Source organism: Pleurodeles waltl, unplaced genomic scaffold, assembly GCF_031143425.1.
Source record: "Pleurodeles waltl isolate 20211129_DDA unplaced genomic scaffold, aPleWal1.hap1.20221129 scaffold_65, whole genome shotgun sequence".
In the NCBI taxonomy this organism is placed as follows: Eukaryota; Metazoa; Chordata; class Amphibia; order Caudata; family Salamandridae; genus Pleurodeles; species Pleurodeles waltl.
This window is the reverse complement of record NW_027150363.1, coordinates 2318055-2343863: the sequence shown is the minus strand read 5'-3', so window position 1 is coordinate 2343863 and position 25809 is coordinate 2318055.

The window sequence follows — 25809 nt, the reverse complement described above, 5'->3', positions numbered from 1 at the left end:
GAGTGATAAGGCAGCTCTCTTGTAAGGCCCTGGACAGTCTCAGGCACCTTCCTGCACTCAGCGCTCAGGGTCTCTCCTCCTAGGGCACCCCAGCAGCACGAAAGTGCACACTGAGGCAAGTCTCTAGCTCTGGGACACGGTGTCTCTAATCTCTCTGATCTGCATTCGTTCTTCAGTGTTGAGCTGGAACAACTTACTGACCAGGTCAACAGGTCTGTGTGATTAGAGCTGACCAGCCAGCTCTCTGCAGCTACTGAATTCTAGCCCCCCCATAGAGTGCACAGACACTGCATGCTCATGGCTTGCAGGGGTCATGAGCACCAGGAACCTCCTCATGACTGGTTCTAACTGTCCCAGGTAGAAGATTTCTGCAGACCCAGACGGCAGCCAACACATCTTGAAGATTGAAGCCGGGTGGGGGGGACTTTAGAAGAAGAGCAGCAGTAGCTACTCTAAGACCCTGGCACTCCCACCTGCAGAAGCCATGTGCATGGCAGGAGGAGGAAGAGTGTAAAAGTGCAGGTTCCCTCCTCTGAGCAGCCTCACACTAGCACCACACCATTGTGGGGTCCAGACCTTCAGAGACCTCATCTTCACCCAGAACAATTACAGCTGCACATCTACACACACAATACATATCACATGTGTCAGACCACAAGGAGATAAAAAATCTCTGATACTCACATACCATACATGTCATACATGTCACACCCACATGGTATAAAAGGTCCCTGATACACACATACCATACAAATCAGACATGTAAGACCCATCTGGCGGTAAAAGGTCGCTGACACACACATATCATACATATCATATGTGCCAAGTCCATGTGGGTTAAAGATCTCTGATACACACAAAGCATACATCTCATGTGTGTCAGACCCATGTGAGGTAAAAGATCCCTGATACACACACATCATACAAATCATACGTGTAAGACCCATCTGGAGGTAAAATGTCCATGATACACACATACCATACATATCATATGTGCCAGGTCCATGTGGCGTAAAAGATCTCTGATACACATATCATATGTGTCAGACCATAAGGAGATAACAAATCTCTGATACACACATACCACCCATGTCATACGTGTAAACCCCATCTGGAGGTAACAGGTCGCTGATACACACATACCATACATGCCATGCGTGTAAGACCCATCTGGAGGTCAAAGGTCCCTGATACACACATACCAAAGATATCATATGTGCCAGGTCCATGTGGGGTAAAAGATCCCTGATACACACATACCATACAAATCATACGTGTAAGACCCATCTGGAGGTAAAAGGTCCCTGATACACACATACCACACATGTCATACGTGTAAACCCCATATGGAGGTAAAAGGTCCCTGATATACACATACAATACATATCATACATTGCAAATCTTATGGAGGGAAAACATCTCTGATATACACATTCCATACATCTCATACCACTTGGAGGTAAAAGATCTGTGCTATGCACATATCATACATGTCAGACTCAGAAGCCCCAGTCACATGGTACCCTTTAGTAAAAGCATTGGTACCACCTAGTATTACCCAGGTATTAAGAGCATCATACCGCAGCGGAGGCAGAGACGGTGAAGAGCCCCAGGAGCAGGAGGGTGACCGCAGAGACGGTGCCAGGACCCATGGTGCCAGCTGCAGGTGCAGAAGGAGAGCTCCCAGAAGTGTGCCTCTGGGCGCCCGAGCTGCTGACACTTATAGCGTCTGCTGATCCCTGTGCAGCAGGGAAAGGCCGCCCCTCCCTTGGCAGGAACGGAGATTGGGAAAGAACAGGCTTCTCATGAGCACAAACCCTTTCCTTCTGTTCCTGTCTAACCAGTCCATGCTGAGCTACTTCTAGAGCAGAAACAGTCACTCCCAGGCGTGCAGCAAGAACACACAAGACAACAGTGTCTCCTCTCCCAAGTCTTACACAACAGCACAATTATTACACAAAGGCCACCTGCCCTCGCTCTTGGCGTTCAGCGCAAGCAAACCTGTCTCCCATCACCGCAGAGAAGCACCTGGGGGCAGTTGTAGAAAAACCTGCTGCTCCGTTAAAAAGGGAAAACTCTTCGGTAAATGAAAACAAATTAAGTTTAGCGGATGAACGAGGCCGTGAAAGAAATACAAAACCTCAATACTGTTGGAAATTGTGCTTGAAATGCAGACTGTGCCAGTAAATAAATCCCATCCAATTACCAGATTGAAAGAGAGGCGCCTGTTACTTTTAGGGATCAACTCCCTCTAGACCATGGGTACTCACAAACTTTTTCTCGGGGGCCAAAATTGCAGTATGGTTTGCGGCCGAGGGCCGCACTGAAGTGACAGCGGGGGGTGGGGCTTAGAGGGGGCGGGGCTTAGAGGGGGAACAACCACCCCACCCCCTTTTTCAAAACAATGCCCCTACCCCAGTAACACACACAGCGCGCACACATACAGCGCCATCTGCTCTCACCCCTACCCCAGTAACACACACAGCGCGCACACATACAGCGCCATCTGCTCTCACCCCTACCCCAGTAACACACACAGCGCGCACACACACAGCGCCATCTGCTCTCACCCCTACCCCAGTAACACACACAGCGCCATCTGCTCTCACCCCTACCCCAGTAACACACACTGCGCCATCTGCACACAGCACCATCTGCTCCCACCCCTACCCCAGTAACACACACAGCGCCATCTGCTCTCACCCCTACCCCAGTAACACACACTGCGCCATCTGCACACAGCGCCATCTGCTCTCACCCCTACCCCAGTAACACACACAGCGCCATCTGCATACAGCGCCATCTGCTCTCACCCCTACCCCAGTAACACACACTGCGCCATCTGTACACAGCGCCATCTGCTCTCACCCCTACCCCAGTAACACACACAGCGCCATCTGCTCACAGCGCCATCTGCTCTCACCCCTACCCCAGTAACACACACAGCGCCATCTGCTCTCACCCCTACCCCAGTAACACACACTGCGCCATCTGCACACAGCGCCATCTGCTCCCACCCCTACCCCAGTAACACACACAGCGCCATCTGCACACAGCGCCATCTGCTCTCACCCCTACCCCAGTAACACACACAGCGCCATCTGCTCTCACCCCTACCCCAGTAACACACACAGCGCCATCTGCATACAGCGCCATCTGCTCTCACCCCTACCCCAGTAACACACACAGCGCCATCTGCACACAGCGCCATCTGCTCTCACCCCTACCCCAGTAACACACACAGCGCCATCTGCTCTCACCCCTACCCCAGTAACACACACTGCGCCATCTGCACACAGCGCCATCTGCTTTCACCCCACCCCAGTAACACACACACACACACAGCACACACACAGCGCCATCTGCTCTCACCCCTACCCCAGTAACACACACACACAGCGCACACACACAGCGCAATCTGCTCTCACGCCTACCCCAGTAACACACACTACATTAAAAACAAATAAATAAATAACCAAAGAGCCTTACCTGACTCAAAGCACTGTAAAGATGCCACAAATGTGGAACAGCAGGCAGGCAGGCGGGCAGCAGACGTGGAGCCGGTGACAGGAAGCAGACGACCAAAGCCCCATAAAAGTTAGCTGCAAGCGCTGACTTTTATGGGGCTTTGGCTTCCAGGATCGTCAGGGCAACGCCATAAACAATGGCCGCCGTATGTAAACATAGAGGAGGGCCGCGGGAGCATGCTCCCGCGGCCCTCTTCTATGTTTACATACTGCTGCCATTATGATGTGGCGTTTGGTGTGCGTCTCGCGGGCCGCCAAGCTAGGTCCGTGGGGCCGCTGGCGGCCCGCGGGCCGTACTTTGAGTACCGTTGCTCTAGACCATCGAGGGCACTGTCGTCAGCCCTGGACTTCTGTATAATAGTGTAATGCATTCTGGGTCTTGTAGTCTTGTTTTGATTCCATTGAATTAAACAGACCAGAGGTCCCTAAACATGTGAGTAGTGAGAACTGCTCTGATCATTGAAACCCATTGTAAGCTGCTCCTAGTACAGGGTCTGATAAATGAACACAGAGGCTGAACAACCTAAACACTGTTCCCATGGTACCCCAGCCCTGCTACAGGGAGCTTCCAGCCTCGCGTCACATCTGGGCGTCTTACAGAATACAGCGCGCTCCGCCTCTTTGCGCCAGGGGGACCTTTCAAAAGGAGCGTCCGGTGTAAGCAAGGCGAGTGTTCCGTGTGACGCTGAATGCGCTGCCCGAGGGCCCTGAAGGCGGCGCACACAAGAGTTATACTCGGCAGCTGCTCCGTGCTTCTCTGTGCAGGCAGCAACCACCTGCACTTTTGCGGGGATCAGAGATCCCCTTGCAGGTGGGTGCAGTGAGTGAGTGCACCCGCCCGCAAAGAGATATCTGAGAGGTCCCTGGAACCCCTTTTCTATCCAACACGAGAAAGACAGTCGCCCAAGCACTCGTCACCAGCAAACTGGACTACGGCAACGCAATTTATGCCGCCATCACCAAGAAACTACAATCAATCAAATTCTGGACAAAGAGTCCAGAATGCAGAAGCCAGACTCATCCTGGACATCCCCCGACACGGCCGCATCTCCTCCCACCTCAGAGACCTACACTGGCTCCCAGTCAGCAAGCACATCACGTACAAACTCCTGATCCAAACCTACAAGGCACAACATAGGAGTGGAATACCCCATCCACTGCCTCGCTTTCTACGTACCCAACAGACATCTCTGCTCCTCCCAGCTCGCCCTTGCAGCCGTCCCCAAATCTTGAAAAGCAGAGCAGGAGGAGGATCGTTCTCCTACCTGGCAGCCCGGACCTGGAACACGCTACCTCTCAAAATGAGGGAGACCGCATCACTGAAGCAGTTCAGGAAGGACCTCAAGACCTGGCTCTTCAAAATACAGCGCCTTGAGACCCTATGAGTGATTAGCAGCACTCTGCAAATCCATGACTGATTCATTGATTGATTGATTTTCCCTCCCCCAGAGGACTGCCTTTAGAAGACGCGCTATCAGTGCATCGCCTTTAAGTGGCGCACTGTCAATGCGCCTCCTGATGGCTTCTTTGCCTCTGAGGCCCCTTCTGTAATATGGCGCGAGCACAGAGGCAAAGTGATTCCCTCATTTGCATGGGACCACACCCCATGCAAATGAGGGAACACCCTCTGGTGGTAGCGCCAACCATTTGCTTCCATAAAACCAAAGTGCCCTGGGGGCGTGCAAAGCGGGTGCAAACGCCTCTTGTGTCCCCATAGTACTATGTGTAATACGTCCGCTGGGGTCTCTATGGATTAGTTTTGTCCCTTTGCTCTTGAATCAAGAAAAGGGAGAAAAAGAAGAGAAACAAATATATAGAAAGTAAGAGAGACAGAAAATGTGAAAGAAAAAGGAGAGGAAGAGAAAGAAAACAAAACAAGAAACATAGGCGAAGAAAGAAAAAAGAAAGGAGAGAAAGAATGTGGAAAAATAAAAAATAAAAAGAGAAAAAGAGAAAAGAGCAAAAGTAATGAGATGAAGGAAAAAAGAGAGAAAATAAGATAGAAATAAAGGAGGAAGAAAAAAGGGATTAAATGAGAGGAAAAAAGAAAGACTAACAAAGGGAGAACTAGAAAAAGGAAAGGACGAGCATGGCAGAGAGAGAGAGAAATGAAATAAACCAAGAGAAAGAAAAAGAGAACAAGAAAATGATGGAAAGTGAAGAAAGGAAAAAGTTAGAGAAAAGGAAAAGAGAAAGCAGACAAAAAAGAAATAAGTAAACAGAAATAAGGTGTTACAAGAAGGAAAGGGAGGTAGTGAAGGAAAAAAGGAGAAAGTGAAAGGAATAACTACAGGTTACCGCAAGACAAAAAATGCTACAATAACACAGAGGAGAAAGATGAAGACCAAGAAAGAAGATAAGAATGAAAGAAAGGAGGGAAAGAAAGAAGGAGAAAAAACAGGGAGAGAAAGAAGTAGGGAATACATATGATAGCCATAAATCAAGAAGTAGGAGAGGAGTGAATTATAAACTGTGAAAGGAGAAAGGCAAGAAGGAAAGGAAAAAAGAACAAATGAAAGAACAAAGCCAAGAATGAGTGAGAGAAAGCAGAAGAAAAAGAAACATGAAGTGGAAAGAATTAGAGAGAGAAAAGGAGAGAAAAATAAAGGAGAAATAAAGAAAAATAAAGGAGTGATAACGAGGCTCAAAGAAGAGAAGAAAGCAAAAACTACAGAAAATGGCATGAGTAAAATAAAGAAAAGAACAATAAAGAAAGAGCAGGAAACTGAAAAACAACACACAACAAAGAAGGAGGGAAAAAGAAAGCAGTAGGAAAAGAAGGAGGCAGTTTAAAAAGATATAAAGAAAAAATGGAAAAACGAAGAGGGTAAGCAAGAAAGATGGGATAAAAGAAATCAATCGAGAACGGGGAGGAAACTATAAAAGCAATGGAGAGTGTCTTAAGTAGCTGCCTTATCAGGTCGGCAGCTGTCTATTCTCAGGCCTGCTGACAGGCAATGATCATGAGTGGACTTCCCCGTGGTGGGCTGTGCCCTGCTGGTAGTTCACAATCAACCTGGTGGGGACCCCTGGAATGGACAAATGCATGTGAAATCAATTATTTGTAGGTGAACGTTTCGAGGTAGGATCCATAATGACCTGTAGGGAGGTAGTCAACCTCGGTTTAGGAGCAATGAATCCCCAATCTGTCTCTGGGCCTGATTTAGAACTCGGCAGATGGGTTACTCGATCTCAACAGTGAGGGATATCCGGCCGACGTATTACGATCTCATTATTTTCTATGGGATTTATATTTTGATGGATGGGCTATTCTTCAAGGTTGTAATGGAGTAACCCATCCGCCCAAATGTAAATCAGGCCCTCTGTCTTATCCAGGTGCTCTGCCTGGACCATGCACAATTTGCCACTATGTTTGCACAGTTTGTTGGTAACTGTATTTTTCTTTTTCAAGGTGGCTTTTTCTTTGTTCCATTAATGTGTTTCTTCGCTCTGTTACGACTGCTAGTGATTGCTTATTATGTATTTCTGTCAATGGTTAGTCATGACTTCTGAGAGTGACCCAGTGCAGACCTACGTCATTGAGTATATCTGCCTTGGTGACCCCAAACGCAAGAGATAGTTAATCAATCTGTCTACCAACGAGGATGAGACCATTCACTCTCTAAACTGCTGTGATTGATGATAAGAAGCCCATGACTCTACACAGAGACTTTAGAACCGCTGTTCAAGCCATTGTAGTGCTGCATCCAGATGGTGGGAATGCCCTGCTTCTTGGCTTTGCAGACTCCACACTGGTCCCCATTAAGGGCATCCTACACGTAGCATGGGTGGAAAGAGCTCAGAACTCAACAATTGGCCAACAGGCACAATAATATCTTGCCAACACAAAGTTTATCTTTTTGACAAAGAAAGTATTGCAATCTTAAAGCAAAACAAAGCACTACACACTCCAAAGGTGGTTCAGGCACAGGGTTGCCATCACCCTATGAGTACCAGTGAAATACTGTTGCCCTCTTAGGTGCCCACTTCCCCTGCCCTCTCACTCTGCAGTGAGTTCCCCGCCACCTACAGTAACCATAAGCAAAGGTTTGGGTATGGCATAGCCTAGGCACTGGTGCAGGTCTAATACTATAAGTTACCCCAACATGTTAGCTCAAAGGTCAGTTCAGTAGTTTGTATAGGCAAAGATTAGCATTCAGAAAGAAAAAGTCATCTTTGCATATTAGGTCCAAACTTTTGGTTTGTACGAATGCAGCTCTATGTTACCTGCTCAAACTGCATGGTGCCAGAGTGGCGCTGTTGAGTCTGCTCAACGACCTATCACCCACTGACTTGAGCACTGATGATAGAATGGGGGGTCACATCTTTCCTTCAAACATTGGGGTTGAATATGTGCTTGGCTTGTGTGTAGGCTGTCCCGGTCTTCAGGCCGATGTAGGTGGCTATTGTCTTCAGCAGATGCAGCCTCTGACGGCTGGTGTAAGTGGATGCCCATCTTTGGCTCTTAACAGCCTGCGTGGACGGTGGAGACGGGTGTTGATATTCAGCAGTTCCAGATTTAAGCCTGATGCAAATGTGCAATTGTTTCTGGAAGTTCCAGCATACAGGCTGATTCATCAGCTCCTCTAGCACCAGCATCAAGTATCGGGTCAGCAGTGGGAATGCCAACAGTACAATGATTATTTGATGCACAACCTCTAACGCAGTTTACAGCACAAACTTCACAGGGAGACTGGAGCACCCCTCACACTTTGGTTTAGGACATGCTGTATTTCCTGCCAGCTAATTCTGGGTGTTCAGCATGCCTGGAACATGCAGGGCTTTACCCCCTGGACAGTCTCATCTTCTGCAGGGCCAGGTACTTGCCTTCACTCTCTGAGCAACAAGGTAGACTTCTATGCACTATAGGCAAAGCCCTCAGTTTCTCCCAAAAGTTTCAGACTTCAGGTGATATTCTTTCACTGGCTTTCATGAAGACATCAGCTCAGGTCACACAGTAGTCCATGTTTTCTGCATATTACTTCCTTCCTTGGTCCTGAAGAACTTGGAAATGAAACAAAGTGGGATGGTTGGGCTCACACTAGTATACCGATTTTCCAGACAGATGTTGTGGAACATCTGCATCTGTCTAAGGCTTCAGAACCAGTGTGGGATGGCTCTCTTTCAAATTCCAGGCTGTTCCTCAGACACAGCCTTTGTGCAAGGTGATGGGTCTCTCAGCAGGTAGTAACAGTAATGGCTGCAAGCAGTGGTATCCAAAACGAGGGCACAATAAAGTGTGAGATCTCTGTTAACAGCCTTCATGATTCAGCAATCAGGCATAGAGAAAAGGCCAGACCGTGCCTCAAAACGTCCTCTGTTTGTACAACAGAAACTGCAGTCACACACCCTTGTACCTAACAAATGGCTGTGCTCAGGAAGAACTAATAAGATGTGCTTGCCCAATAAGATCCTCATTGAGTTTCTAAAGCCTCCATTCGCTCTCTCATTCGTATCTGGATATCCAGCCTTGAGCCACAGGAATGCAGGTAATACTCTTCCACTTTCTGGGAAAGCTATATCCCTCCTCCACCATGCTCTATGCTAAACCAGGGGACATCCAAATTGGATCCCACTAGTGCTTGTTGCACAGACTTTCACCACACAAAGAGTTTTGCTACCTACACCCATTACATATACACAGAACTGATATGCACACAGTATGTCAGCGCAATGCCTAGGACTTACAAGCAAAGTGGAACTTTACACCATAGGGGTCAGTAGATCACACCTCCTCATGACACAGAGGAAAAGATCTGGTAATATTAAATGTTCTAAAACCTTTTTTACACTACCCCGCCATGGACAGTAGTCCTATGTCTGCAGGAAGGCACGCTTTCGGCACCCGTCCAGGTCACAGGACAGGTGTGTCCCTTGTACTAGCAGGAGTAGGCCTAGGCTCTGCACATATGGTGGATTGGGGGCGGCGAGGGCCAAGATGTCATCCTGTGTTTACAGCAACAGTTCCACTCACATTCACACCCCGCATATGCTTTGATATGTTGCTGTTGTCAGCTGCTGCTTGATTCCATACAGATCAAAAATGTAGACTTCTATTGATGGGCAGTACTTGACTGGTTTGCACATGCATATGTGTTGGTGAGTACATGTGTGTGTGTGTTATTGTATGTGCAATCATGGAAATAAGATGGAGGTCATTTTCTCAGACACCTGGAAACATGCTGAAGTCAGACCTCTACTCAAAAAACCATCAGCCAACCCCAGCAAACTCAAAAATGTCTGTCCAATATCCTCGCTCCCATTCCCAGCCAAGGTACTTGAAAAGGCCATCAACAAACAACTCATCACACACCTGGAGAAGAACTATCTACTCAACACCTCGCAATCTGGCTTCTGCAGCAATCCCAGTACCAAGACCACCCTGATCACAGCCACCAATGACATTCAAACCCTACTCAACTGTGAAGAAACAGCAGCTCTGATCCTCCTTGACCTCTCCGCAGCCTTCAACATCGTATCCCACCACACACTGATCGAAAGACTCCATCACATCGGTATCTGAGGGGACACACTGAGATGGAAGAACACAGAGAGTCCATATTCCACCGTTCACCTCTAAATCCAAAGATATTGGCCCTCATTTTGACATTGGCGGTAAAAAATGCCTACCGCCGTGGCGACTGCCACCAAAAGACCATCGCCGGATGGCAGAAATCCAGCTGTGGCCATGCCAGCGGATGGCGGTAAGGTGCCAGGCATGGCAGTAAGGTGCCAGTAGACCTCTCCCAGCCATATTGTGACCATAGTACTGCCTGGTGGTGTTCTGCTGGTGGGTGCTGCTGGCGGTAGCAGCACCCTGTCCCGTTCCCTGCCGGAGGACCCCTTGGATCCAGGTAAGTCTTGTCTCCGACAGGGGAGGAGGCTGGGGGGTGTTGTGTGTATGTGTGGGGGTGTGTGAATGTTTGTGTGTGCGTGGATGTGGGTTTGTGTTGCGTGTTGAATGCGTGTGTGCATGTATGGAGGTGTGAGTGAGTGTATGTTGTTTTAAGGTGAATGCGTGTCTACATGCATGTTTGAAAGTGTGTGCGGATGTGTGTGTGAATGGATGTATGCTTGCATGTAAGCATGCGGGAATGGGTGTGTGTATGCGTGTGTGTGAAGGGGTGTGAATGTAGGGGGGATGAAGGGGGTCTGAAGCAGTAGGTGGGGGGTACTGGAATGGAAGGGGGGAGACCCCAATTAGTGACAGGGAAGGAATTCCCTGTCACTGATATGGCCTTCCGCCATGGTTTTTGTCGTGCTACCAACGCCACAAAAACCATGGCGGTAGGCGCGGTCATAATCCCCCAAGCGGAACAATGGCATCCACCGAGCTGGAGATGGATATCTGCAGCCCAGCTGCTGTTACCGCCGTGGCGGTCAGAGTGGTACATTGGCAGGTTGGCTCACCGCCACATTAACGGCGTCGTAATGACCCCCATTGTCTGCAGTGTCCCCCAGGGCTCATCTTTCAGTCCCATGCTCTTCGGGCCATCAGACCTTCGACACACACCTACACCCACGACCATGCTAGAAACCTCAACATCATCATTAATAACAAGATCACCATCAAATCACTGATCAATGCTGTCTTCTCCACCTGCTTCCTCACCCTGCACATGCAGAAAAAATCTTCAAATTGCTACCCCTGACACAGGCCCTCATCACCAGACCACTAGACTGCAGCAACACTCTATGTGTAGGAATCACTGCACACCTCCTACAGAGACTTCATGCAAAATGCTAAAGCCCGACTCGTCCTTGACCTCCCCTGATGAACGCACATCACACCCCACCTTTGGCAACTCCACTGGCTCCCCATACAGAAGAGATGCCAATTCATCGGTTGACCCACTCATAAAGGGCTCTCCACAACGAAGGACCCACCTGCCTTAACCACCGCCTGAAAGTCCAGCAACGATCAAGAAGATTACGCTTCGCCTCTCTCCCTCACCTATACTACCCACATCTACAGAAGCAAAAGTGGAGGACTCTCCTTCTCTTATGTTGCAGCAAAGACCTAGAACAACATTCCCACACAGCTCTGGACTATCACCTCACTTATGAAATTCCGAAGGGCCCAGAAGACCTGGCTATTTGACTGAGCCCTCCTGGGCCTGTAAACACCTGAATACCCTTTTGGGTGATTAGCTGTGCTAGATAAATCCTGATTGATTGATTGTTTGAGGTATATTTAGTAGTGCAGGGGTGCCCTCACACACAGGTACTCTGCAACTTGCCATCAGGGCTGGAGGGCCTGCTACAGGGGTGACTAATAAGTGACCTGGTGCAGTGTAAACGGTAGTGAAAGGGTATATGCACCTTTTCACGCAGGCTGCAATGGCAGCCCTGCAGAAGCCTTTACATGGGCTCCCTATGGGTGGCAAAAGATATGCTGCAGCCCATAGGGATTCCCTGGAACCTCAATGCCCTGGGTACCTAGGTACCATATTCTAGGGACTTATAAGGGGGCACCAATATGCTAATTGTGGGTGAAATACTGGGTTACCAGTACGCAAGAACAAAATTTAGAAGAGAGAGAGCATAATCACATTGGGTCCTGGTTAGTAGGATCCCAGTGAACACAGTCAAGCACACTGAAATCAGGCAGAAAATGGGGGTAACCACAGCAAAAAGAGGGTACTTTCCTACAGTACAACAAAGACCAGTTAAGAGGGACACGAAGCATGATGTGGTCAAAGACTTTGAAGATTTCCCACATGACTTCACAAGTGATCTGCAATGAGTGAAGTTGGTACTGAGACAAGCACCCATGAGTCTCCAGATAGAGAAAGACCTCATTCTGAGAATGGCTCAGTGAACTTGGAGGAACTGTAGAAGCCGACTTACGACAGAAGCAAACAAAAGCATTTTGTAATTTGGTGGTTAAATAATAACATTATGAAACATATATCTTCTGTGAATAAAGGTCATGGTCCAGCCTCCATCATTACCATTACAAAGTCTACAAAGAGAATGACAGTCATTCCTAGCGACAAAGGCAGACTGGATCGAATCATTGAAGAAGGCCAAAGCAACAGCGGTATCCTTCTAAAAGGCGTAATCTGGAAGACAGTAGACTGCAAAGAGGAGAGGAAGAGACAGAAGTCCCAGGCTCCTCCTCAGACCATCATTGACGAATGATGTCACTACAGGCTCACTTCCCACATGAGTCATGTAAATGGAAGCAGTACTCTTTCCTTATAGCGTGTTGTTTGTCACTTCTTGGTTGTGGCAATGGAAACAGTGACTCAGCCATGGGCTTGAACTGTCCCAACCTTTCTGGACTGTGGTTAGTGAAGTGATGCAGCTGGGCGCATTGGTCCTATAGTGGCATCTAAGAGCCGAATTTAGAAACAGTGGATGTGTTACTCCATCACAACCATGACATATATCCCATCCGCTGAGCTCTAAATCAGAGATTAATTCACATGCAGAGGTCTCCGGGACCACTACTACAATGACGACACGAGGGTCCCACCCACAAGAGGACAGTTCAAAGAAACTGAGGGGCAGATGTACTGATCTCTCACAAACCACAGTGAAGAACCATAAGCTGCTGTGCTGCACGAGAGGGATGGAGCAAGTCAGTCCAATATCTGCTGCTCAGTACACAAGATCTGGTGCACAGCTTGGCTGCCTTGGACCACACACACAGACCTTTGCACCATAGTGGAAATGCTACTACTTGAGTCCAGCGTAGGTTTTGTACTGAAAGGGTGTTAAAAAAACTGTGCTTAGACAAACTTTCCAATGTTTCCCACTCTGTGTTTGTGTTGTCCAATACAACACACAAACAAAGCTGGCCCTACATCAAGGACGTGTCATTTTTTGGAGTCAGGCCCTGTCTACAAATGTTAGGAAATAAAGCTTGTTGTAAAAAACTGTGGGTGGGTGCATCACTGCAAAGTAGCTTATAGCACTTCTTTCGGTTACTTCAAGAAAACTTTCCAATGCAAAACAAGTGCTGCACTGAAAAGAAAACCTAAACAGGGTTGCAGCACTTTGCCCTGGCACAAGGTGTCAATAAATCTGTCGCTGAGTGCAGATGGTCTTTACTTGGGAATTTCATCTATTTGGTACCTGAGTGCACTCTTGATAATGACCAGGTACACACTTAGGATAACCCCTGCTCACCTCCTTGGTAGCTTGGCACAAGCAGTCAGGCTTACCTTAAAGGCAATGTGTAAAGTATTGGTCCCAACACACACAGTAGTACAGTGAAAACACTACAGAATGGACACCACACCAGTTTAGGAAAATAGGCAATATTTATCTAAATCAAACAAGACCAAAATGACAAAAATCCAACATACACAAGTAAAGTTATGAATTTTTAAAATAATAGAATCCTTCTTCATAGAAAACAATGGAAATGTTGTTGTTACACAAAGTACTTGTTTTGCGTCAAAAATAAAGCCGCACAGGTGACCGTGTGTTGAAAAAGTCAGTGATGTGTTGTTTTTCCCTCCCGAAAGGGAGCAATGCATAGATTTCCGGGCTGGACACCTTGGGTCCGCGCAAGTTCGTATTGATTTTGTCGCATAGCAATGGTGCATGGGAAATCTGGCCGCACGGTGATGGAAAAATCACGCTGCATGGGGTTTGCGTCATTTTTAGCAACTGCAAGCGGGTGTTGTGTCATTACTCCAGCTGTGATGCAGGTGATGCGTTGATTTCCCAGCCTCGTTGTAGGGAATGCGTTGATTTCAGCTTTGAGGTGGGTCGTTTTTACATCTGCGTTGCAGGAAATGCATGGAAATTTTACACGCATGGCTTCCTGTGTGTGGATTTCTGTCCATGTTCTACAAGTTTCACCTTTCAAGGGTCCAGGGAGTTGGCAGTGCAGGAGCCTCAGCAGAGAGTCCAGATGCTGACAGAGGAAGTCTTTGATGGCCCTGAGACTTCAAACCAGGAGGCAAGCTCAGTCCAAGCCATTGGAGGCACTTTACAAGCAGGAATAAACCACAAAGTCTTGTCTTTGTCCTCTTTCAGGCAGAATCAGCAGCTGCAGGCCAACACAGAAAAGCACAGTCACAGGCAAAGTGGCAGTACCCCTTCTTCAGCTTTTCAGCTCATCTCCTTGGCAGAGGTTCCTCTTGCATCCAGAAGCAATCTAAAAATCTGGGGGTTTGGGTCCACTACTTATACACCTTTCTGCCTTTCAAGAAGGCAAATGTCAAAGGAAAGTCTCTGTTGTTCACAAGATCCTGCCTTACCCAGGCTTGGCTCCAGACACACACAAGGGGGTTGACAACTGCTTTGTGTGAGGCCAGGCACAGCCCTTTCAGGTATAAGTGACTACTCCTCCCTCCACTCTAGCACAGATGGCTCATCAGGAAATGCAGGCTACACCCCAGCCCCCTAAGTGTCACTGGCTAGAGGAACACCCCAACTGTCAGCCTGACCTAGACAGGGAAACCACAAACAGGCAGCAGAGTCACAGAATGGTTTAAGCAAGAAAATGCCTACTTTCTAAAAGTGCAAAAAGAACAAGAGATGGACAGAATGCCGAACAATGTCGAACATTTACCCATTGCAGAGAGATCTGGGCCTAAATCCATCATTTTATTGCTACCCATGCCATTCCAGTTTGGACCCAGCCATATACAAATGAGTCTTGACCCTGCTTTCCCGTGGGAAGAGTCGAGCCCTAACTGCCAAACCTAGTCCTCCCTGGGCTGGAAACAAGCATCCTGGGGCCTGTTTCAGGGTATCACCCTTCATCAGCCAGGCTAGCTTGAATACAGTGGATTTTCAGGTTGAGGTCTGAGGCCAGTTTAACTTTCTTAGAAGGATTTGTTTCCAAGCTTTGGTAACATTTCATCCACAGTGTTGGGAGTGTAGGACAGCCATAAAATGCTGACACTAGTGAGCTGTGGGGCTCAGGAAGTGAGTTCCCTTTTCCTCATCACAGTTCTTTAAATGAATGAACAAAGCATATCTGTACCTCCTGGAGGCCCCCATGACACCACTATTAGATGCTTTTATTTTCTGTCAGCAGACTCTACGGCCACATGTGCCACATGTGAAGGGCCTTCCCTTAACTGATCAACTCTACCCACAAAAGGAGGTGCTGAATCAGACCCAGCCGGGAGGGGGAGGGAAGAAGGGGTACAAGCAGCGGGGGGGGTCACAATCCAAGTACTTCCTTCTTCCTCACCCTGGCCCTTCTGAGGCTCCAGCTGTGTCCCCTGTACTTTAAAGCACAAGGTGCACTGAGCATGAATGAAACACCTCCAAGGACCTGGCCGGGTGGATCCGAGGGAGCCGATGAGTATCCAGAGCTGATCCTCCTGTCTTACAAGCTGGCTCACTGCGGTGCCCTCACACCCCCTCAAACTGGTGTCTGTGACAAGTGTATTCCTTCCTCCCTTCCACTGATATGAATATAAATGCAAATAAAATCTAGTGATAAGAACAATTATATCATCTCCCCCTTCACCCCTCCCCATTTCCACTGTCTCCTGCTTGTTGCACCTTATCCCACAGCACCTCATTCACCCCTGAACCCGCCCCTGCAGACTGATTCCACTTCCGCTTCCTCCTCCATCGGCCGCCCCCAGCTCAGAGCCAGGCTCATTGTCCATGTTATAGGGTAAGAGTGGACCTGTTGTACCCTGAGCCATGAACTGTCCCCGGAAGTGCCTGTAACTACAGGTAACTGCTCTGAATCATGAGTCACCAGGATTGAGCTGTTCCTGACGGCTGTGCTGCGGTGAGTGGAGGCAGCAGTATCCCACATGTGGCCTCCTGGGCTTCCACAGTATACTTAGACTTCCAATTTTGTGTTATCTTCTGGTATGTTTTTTTTTTTTCATGTTATGTCACGCAGAATTAAGACATCTAGGGCCTCAGTTAGAACTCGGCGGATGGGTTACTCCATGACACGGTGATGGATATCCCGTCCGCCGAAATCTGTATCTATTCTATCCAATGGGATTTATATTTAGGCGGACAGGATGTCTGTCACTATTGTGACGGAGTACCCCGTCCGCCAACGTCTAAATCAGGCCTTAACTTCTACCATATGTTGTGTCATGTAACATATTGTTATGTCATGTAGTGTGTCATATGCATGGCATCTCAGTGCTTTCATCAGTCCAGCAGTGGATTTCCATATGGTCCTGAGGTTTCCATCACAGCCTGGAGTGTGAGTTGCTTGTGAAGCTGAGATCTCCCTGGTGTGGTGTGTTCCTCTGTCACCTTCAAAGAGCTATGGGTGAATGTTCCTGGTATTTCAGTCCTCTCACAGTAAGCATCACAGAGTGTCTGAAAATCTGTAACTCATACTGTATATGTGCTGCTCCCACATCAGATCATCACAGCTTTAGGGGTGTCGCCTTTTTTTTCTGAAGTCACGCTAACATAATCATGTTTTGCATCAGACTTCATCCTGATTGTGACACAGCTGCCAACGTTTAGCATCACCTGCCCAGACTTGTGTTTTCATGTTCCAGTGGAATGATGTCTGAATGTGTTTCATGAGCTGTTCTCATTAGACTGTTGTTAGCTCAAGGCCTTCCCTTGCTGTCCCAGCAGACTCTCACACACCTGCAGCAGCACATGGAGTGTTTGTGAGAAGCTCCATGTTGGAGAATTATGGGAACATTTCTAATTGTGCTTGTTTGCAACTGCTTCGTTCTGCTTCTTGGTGATTGGTTTAAACTGTGAAAATCCTATTTGATCCACTAAATGTATGAAATGCTTTCTTCATAACCCTGCATGTGGGTGAAAAGCCCCTTTCAAGTGACCCTAGGGTCCAGATTGTACTCACTATCCTGAATTTTACTGCCATTTCATTCTGCATTTTACCAGAGCTTTGCACTCTCATTATTAATTAATTGATTTTGGCTCTATTTCTTTAATTCTGTATTATATGAATTATAATCTGAAAATAAATCTTTAAGGGTGGAATCTCCCCTGTCTGTCATGCTTGTAGGACCAAATGCGTTCTATGTACCGGAAAGTAAATTGTCATTTGAATGCATTAGATAGACACAGCTCCAGCCGGGAGCATCAAAATCCATATATTGAATAGACCACTCGCCGTCAATAGTGTGATGCAGTAAAAACATCAGGGGTCCAGTCTCCAAATAGAACAAAGGGCCTGATTTAGGTCTTGGCAGAGGGAATACTCTATCACAAACGTGACGGATATCCATGAGCCATATCGCAGTCCCCATAGGAGATAATGGGATCGTGAAACAGTGGACGGGAGATGCGTCATGTTTGTGATGGAGTATTCCTCTCCAGCAGCACCTAAACCAGGCCCAATATCCCTAGGATGGAAGTTCATTGCTAAGAAACCCACCACACTATGGGGCATGACACATTAACTTATAAAGTCAGTTCTGGACCTTTCCAATGACCTGTCAGCAGCAGGTGATCCTCAAGGACACTGTTTGTCCATGGAGAAAGAAAAGTCGAGTGAGTTACACAAGGTTGGAAGGGGTGGATCTCAGCCTTTCCTGCCCTGCAGCATTGCTCAGGAATGTTGCGGTATGAAAACTTGAAATAACTCAATCTCGAAAGTGCTCTTACAAAAGTAGGGTGAGCCAAGAAACATTAAGAAATGTTCCTTATGTAATCCATCCAAAAAGTGCTGTCTGACTGGCAAGCAGTAACTAACAAAGCATTACACTCTAAGTGAGATATGCAGACCATGAACAAAAGAAAAAGGAAGCAATAACTTTAACATTGTTTTTCTTCCAGATGAATTGATGAATTGAAAATCCAAAATGATTGTCGAAATCTGGCAAACAAATCATGTATTATTAGTACTTAAAAGAAATATGTAATGATTGTAAAACAACAATTGTATTATATTTTTGGGCCAAACTATAGAAATAGAGTAGAACTAACCCAGCAAGAAGCAGAGTGCTATGAAAATAACAAACCCCTTAGAAGATTTACAATATAAAGAGCTGTTAATTGTGCCACCAAACCCCACCAACCTGTCACAGGGGGTCGGGTGAGAAGAAAATACAGGGTTAGTGCTTTTAGAAAAATAAGGAATTTTTAAAGTGAATCTTTCATAAGCTATTATCACAAAACTGTAGTCCCTGCAAGTGTGTAAACAACAATGGGGGAAGTGAGTAAATCTACATGATTAAGTTCACCATTACACCTTCATCACAACTGCAAGGCTAAACTGAGATCCCTGTGCAAGCACGTGTTTGGACAGGGATAAAAAATTACGGGTTACTACAGCCAAAAATGAGCCATCGTAAGTCCAGCACATGGCCAACCACTGATGGTGGAGAACTCTCTCATGGAAATGAATTGTAATCATTTCTAACGCTTAATAAACTTTATCATCTTCCCCACACTTTACGATAGGGAGATCTCCAGTCGGGTGGCGGAAATCACCCTATGATGAAGTATAGGGAGAAAAAAAACGTATTGATCTTGAAAAAATATGTCAAATATTTTTGAAAAATATTGATAATTTTGAAGTAAATAACTAATTAATTTAAATGTATTACACTCAATATAAATTATGTTTCTGAAGTTTACATTAAAAATATGCCACCTACAGTAAAATATATTTTATTTTGCATTATTAATTAATAAAAGTAATACAAGTAGTGCAATTTAATGTATTTTAATACAAAGATACATTGATTTCTACATTCAAAAGAGGCAATTAACATTTATTAAAATTAATTAACAATTAGATGTTATTTTTAGAATGTCAATACTAGCAATGTTATATAATTCATGGAGTACATTTATTTTTTATAGAGAGGTTTATCCCAAAAAGCTGAAATAGACATTGGGACTTGTACGAGGCTGGCCTGGCTTGTAGTGGGTACCAAAGGTACTTTACACCTTGTGCCAGGTCCAGTTATCCCTTATTAGTAGAATAGAGGAGTTTCTAGCAGCTTAGGCTGATAGAAGGTAGCTATGGTAAAGCAGCTTAGGCTGAACTAGGAGACAGGCAAAGCTTCTACTATACCACTTATATCATATGCACAATATCATAAGAAAACACAATACACAGAGTTACTAAAAATAAAGGTACTTTATTTTTATGACAATATGCCACAAGTATCTCAGTGAGTACCCTCAGTAAGAAGGTAAGTAATATACATAAGCTATATGTACACAAACCCAAAACAGGTAAGTAAGAGTTAGAACAGTAATGCAAACAGTGTAGAATTACAATAGGTTGCAATAGGTGAACATAGGTCTAGGGGCAACACAAACCATATACTCCAAAAGTGGAATGCGAATCACAAATGGACCCCAGACCTATGGGAGCTTGTAGAGGGTCACTGGGACTGTAAGAAAACAGTCAGGGTGTCCAAGATACCCCAACCCAAGACCCTGAAAAGTAGGAGTAAAGTACACCTACTACCCCAAAAGAGCACAAAAGTCGTGATAGGGAGATTCTGCAAGAACAACAAACACCAGCAGTGCACTGAAAACTGATTCCAGGATTTGAGGACCTGCAAAGCAAGGGGACCAAGTCCAATAGTCGCGACAGTGTCCGGGGGGGCAGGAGCCCAGAAAACCCTGTATGAAGGTGCAAGGAAGCTGCCTCCGGATAGAAGAAGCTTGGAGTCCTGCAGGAAAGAAGAGGACTAGGAACTTCGTCTTTGGACGGAAGATGCCCCACATCGCGATGAAGCTTGCAGAGGTGTTCCCACGCAGAAATACCACAAACAAGCCTTGCTAGCTGCAAGGGTCGCAGTAGAGGTTTTTGGGTGCTGCTGAGGACCAGGAAGGACCAGGATGTCGCCTTTTGGAGGAGGAGACAGAGGGGGTTCTCAGCAACTTAGAGAGCCCTCACAGAAGCAGGCAGCATCTGCAGAAGTACCCCAACAGGCACTTAGAAGATTAGTGAACCGGAGTCCATGCGAAGTTACAAAAGAGAGTCCCACAATGTCAGAGGCCAACTCAGAGGGTTGAGCACTGCAGGACGGAGTGCTGGGGACCCAGGCTAGGCTCTGCACAAAGGAAATCCTGGAAGAGTGCACAGGAGCCGGAGCATCTGCAAATCACGCAGTACACAGGTTGGCAGTCTAGCGTGGGGAGGCAAGGACTTACCTCCACCAAACTTGGACTGAAGAGTCACTGGACTGTGGGAGTCACTTGGACAGAGTTGCTGTGTTCCAGGGACCACATTCGTCAGGATGAGAGGGGACCCAGAGGACCGGTGATGCAGTCTTTTGGTGCCTACGTTAGCAGGGGGAAGATTCAGTCGACCCACGGAAGATTTCTTCGGAGCTTCTGGTGCAAGGTGAAGGCAGGCTACCCCAGAGCATGCACCATCAGGAAACAGTCGAGAAAGCCGACAGGATGAGGTGCTACATTGTTGCTGGTAGTCATCTTGCTACTTTGTTGTGGTTTTGCAGGCGTCCTGGAGCAGTCAGCAGTCGATCCTTGGTAGAAGTCGAAGAGGGAGATGCAGAGGAACTCTGGTGAGCTCTTGCATTTGTTATTTGAAGAATTCCCCAAAGCAGAGACCCTAAATAGCCAGAAAAGGTGGTTTGGCTACCAAGAAAGGAGGATTGGCTACCAAGACAGGTAAGAGCCTATCAGAAGGAGTGTCTGACATCACCTGCTGGCACTGGCCACTCAGAGCAGTCCAGTGTTCCACCAACACCTCTGTTTCAAAGATGGCAGGGATCTGGGACACACTTGAGGAGCTCTGGGCACCTCCCCTGGGAGGTACTGGTCAGGGGAGTGGTCACTCCCCTGACCTGCACCTCCCCTGGGAGGTGCCCAGAGCTCCTCCAGTGTGCTCCAGACCTCTGCCATCTTGGAAACAGAGGTGCTGCTGGCACACTGGACTGCTCTGAGTGGCCAGTGCCAGCAGTTGACGTCAGAGACTCCTTCTGATAGGCTCCTTCAGGTGTTGTTGGCCTATCCTCTCTCCTAAGTAGCCAAACCCTCTTTTCTGGCTATTTAGGGTCTCTGCTTTGGGGAATCCCTTAGATAACGAATGCAAGAGCTCTTCAGAGTTCCTCTGCATCTCTCTCTTCACCTTCTGCCAAGGAATCGACTGCTGACCGCGCTGGAAGCCTGCAAAACTGCAACAAAGTAGCAAAGACGACTACTGCGACCTTGTAACTCTGATCCTGCCGCCTTCTCGACTGTTTTCCTGGTGGTGCATGCTGTGGGGGTAGTCTGAATCCTCTCTGCACTAGAAGCTCCAAAGAAATCTCCCGTGGGTCGACGGAATCTTCCCCCTGCAACCGCAGGCACCAAAGAACTGCTTCACCAGTCCTCTGGGTCTCCTCTCAGCATGACGAGCGAGGTCCCTTGAACTCAGCAACTCTGTCCAAGTGACTCCCACAGTCCAGTGACTCTTCAGTCCAAGTTTGGTGGAGGTAAGTCCTTGCCTCCCAACGCTAGGCTGCATTGCTGGGAACCGCGTGTTTTGCAGCTGCTCCGGCTCCTGTGCACTCTTCGAGGATTTCCTTTGTGCACAGCCAAGCCTGGGTCCACGGCACTCTAACCTGCATTGCACAACCTCCTGAGTTGTCCACCGGCGGCGTGGGACTCTCTTGTGTAACTTCGGATGAGCACCGTTTCACTCCACTTTGTAGTGCCTATTCCGGCACTTCTCCGGGTGCTGCTTGCTTCTGAGTGGGCTCTTTGTCTTGCTGGACGCCCCCTCTGTCCCCTCACGCAATAGGTGACATCCTGGTCCCTCGTGGGCCACAGCAGCATCCAAAAACCCTTACAGCAAGCTTTGCAGCTAGCAAGGCTTGTTTGCGGTCTTTCTGTGGGAAAACACTTCTGCACGACTCTTCACAACGTGTAACATCCATCCTACAAAGGGAAAGTTTCTAGCCCTTGTCGTTCTTGCATAATCCTCAGCTTCTACCATCCGGTGGCAGCTTCTTTGCACCCACAGCTGGCATTTCTTGGGCATCTGCCCACTCTCGACTTGATCGTGACTTTTGGACTTGGTCCCCTTGTTCCACAGGTACTCTCGTCTGGAAAACCATCGTTGTTGCATTGCTGGTGTTGGTCTTTCCTGCAGAATTCCCCTATCATGACTTCTGTGCTCTTTGGGGAACTTAGGTGCACTTTGCACCCACTTTTCAGGGTCTGGGGGTGGGCTATTTTTCTAACCCTCACTGTTTTCTTACAGTCCCAGCGACCCTCTACAAGGTCACATAGGTTTGGGGTCCATTCGTGGTTTGCATTCCACTTCTAGAGTATATCGTTTGTGTTGCCCCTATCCCTATGTGCCCCCATTGCATCCTATTGTTACTATACATTGTTTGCACTGTTTTCTATTGCTATACTGCATATTTTTGGTATTGTGTACATATATCTTGTGTATATTTGCTATCCTCATACTGAGGGTACTCACTGAGATACTTTGGCATATTGTCATAAAAATAAAGTACCTTTATTTTTAGTATATCTGTGTATTGTGTTTTCTTATGATATTTGCAAGTGACAGTAGTGGTACTGTAGGAGCTTCACTTGTCTCCTAGTTCAGCCTAAGCTGCTCTGCTAAGCTTCCTTTTCTATCAGCCTAAGCTGCTAGACACCTCTCTACACTAATAAGGGATACCTGGGCCTGGTGCAAGGTGTTAGTACCCCTTGGTACTCACTACAAGCCAGTCCAGCCTCCTACACCTGCCTTTTGCAGGGCCTCCAAAACTTTCAATAGGTGGACCAGGTGATCATCCCAGCTGGAGATAAAGACTGCTATATCATCTAGATATGCTGCACTAAAAGCTACCAGCCCTTGCAGGACTGTGTTCACCAACCTCTGAAAAGTGTCAGGTGCATTTTTCAATCCAAAAGGCATTACTGTGAATTGGTAGTGCCCTCCAATGGTTGAAAATGCAGTTTTTGCTTTTGCATCCTCTGATAACTTGATCTGCCAATACCCTGCAGTCAAATCAAAGGTGCTTAGATACTTGGGAGATGCCAGTGTATCTATTAGCTCATCTGCCCTGTGTGAGAAAGTAGCCTCTTTCTAGCCTTGTTACCCCCACTTTTGGCCTGTTTGTGAGTGTATGTCAGGGTGTTTTCACTGTCTCACTGGGATCCTGCTAGCCAGGGCCCAGTGCTCATAGTGAAAACCCTATGTTTTCAGTATGTTTGTTATGTGTCACTGGGACCCTGCTAGTCAGGACCCCAGTGCTCATAAGTTTGTGGCCTATATGTATGTGTTCCCTGTGTGGTGCCTAACTGTCTCACTGAGGCTCTGCTAACCAGAACCTCAGTGGTTATGCTCTCTTGGTACAAATTGTCACTAACAGGCTAGTGACCAATTTTACCAATTTATATTGGCTTACTGGAACAACCTTATAATTCCCTAGTATATGGTACTAAGGTACCCAGGGTATTGGGGTTCCAGGAGATCCCTATGGGCTGCAGCATTTCTTTTGCCACCCATAGGGAGCTCTGACAATTCTTACACAGGCCTGCCACTGCAGCCTGAGTGAAATAACATCCACGTTATTTCACAGCCATTTTACACTGCACTTAAGTAACTTATAAGTCACCTATATGTCTAACCTTTACCTGGTAAAGGTTAGGTGCAAAGTTACTTAGTGTGAGGGCACCCTGGCACTAGCCAAGGTGCCCCCACATTGTTCAGGGCCAATTCCCCGGACTTTGTGAGTTCGGGGACACCATTACACGCGTGCACTACATATAGGTCACTACCTATATGTAGCTTCACAATGGTAACTCCGAATATGGCCATGTAACATGTCTAAGATCATGGAATTGCCCCCTCTATGCCATCCTGGCATAGTTGGCACAATCCCATGATCCAAGTGGTCTGTAGCACAGACCCTGGTACTGCCAAACTGCCTTTCCTGGGGTTTCACTGCAGCTGCTGCTGCTGCCAACCCCTCAGACAGGTTTCTGCCCCCCTGGGGCCAAGCCAGGCTTGTCCCAGGATGGCAGAACAAAGGACTTCCTCTGAGAGAGGGTTTTACATCCTCTCCCTTTGGAAAATGGTGTGAAGGCAGGGGAGGAGTAGCCTCCCCCAGCCTCTGGAAATGCTTTCATGGGCACATTCGGTGCCCATTTCTGCATAAGCCAGTCTACACCGGTTCAGGGACCCCTTAGCCCTGCTCTGGCACGAAACTGGACAAAGGAAAGGGGGAGTGACCACTCCCCTGACCTGCACCTCCCCTGGGAAGTGTACAGAGCTCCTCCAGTGTGCTCCAGACCTCTGCCATCTTGGAAACAGAGGTGCTGCTGGCACACTGGACTGCTCTGAGTGGCCAGTGCCACCAGGTGACTTCAGAGACTCCTTCTGATAGGCTCCTTCAGGTGTTGCCAGCCTATCCTCTCTCCTAGGTAGCCAAACCCTCTTTTCTGGCTATTTAGGGTCTCTGTCTCTGGGGAAACTTTAGATAACGAATGCAAGAGCTCATCAGAGTTCCTCTGCATCTCTCTCTTCACCTTCTGCCAAGGAATCGACTGCTGACCATGCTGGAAGCCTGCAAAACTGCAACATAGTAGCAAAGACGACTACTGCAACTCTGTAACGCTGATCCTGCCGCCTTCTCGACTGTTTTCCTGGTGGTGCAGCTGTGGGGGTAGTCTGCCTCCTCTCTGCACTAGAAGCTCTGAAGAAATCTCCCGTGGGTCGACGGAATCTTCCCCCTGCAACCGCAGGCACCAAAAAGCTGCATTACCGGTCCCTTGGGTCTCCTCTCAGCATGACGAGCGAGGTCCCTTGAATCCAGCAACTCTGTCCACTGACTCCCACAGTCCAGTGACTCTTCAGTCCAAGTTTGGTGGAGGTAAGTCCTTGCCTCCCCACGCCAGACTGCATTGCTGGGAACCGCGTCTTTTGCAACTACTCCGGCCCCTGTGCACTTCCGGCGCAAATCCTTTGTGCATCGCCAAGCCTGGGTCCCCGGCACTCTAACCTGCATTGCACGACTTTCTAAGTTGTCCTCCGGCGGCGTGGGACTCCTTTGTGCAACTTCAGGTGAGCACCATTTCACTCCTCTTTGTAGTGCCTGTTCTGGCACTTCTACGGGTGCTGCCTGCTTCTGAGAGGGCTCCTTGTCTTGCTCAACGCTTTGTCTGTCCCCAGACGCACTTGGAGACATCCTGGTCCCTCCTGGGCCACAGCAGCATCCAAAAACCCTAAACGCACGATTTGCAGCTAGCAAGGCTTGTTGGCGGTCTTTCGGCGGGAAAACACTTCTGCACGACTCTTCCCGAAGTAGGACATCCATCCTCCAAAGGGAAAGTTTCTAACTCTTGTCGTTCCTGCAGAATCCTCAGCTTCTACTGCCTAGTAGCAGCTTCTTTGCACCCACAGCTGGCATTT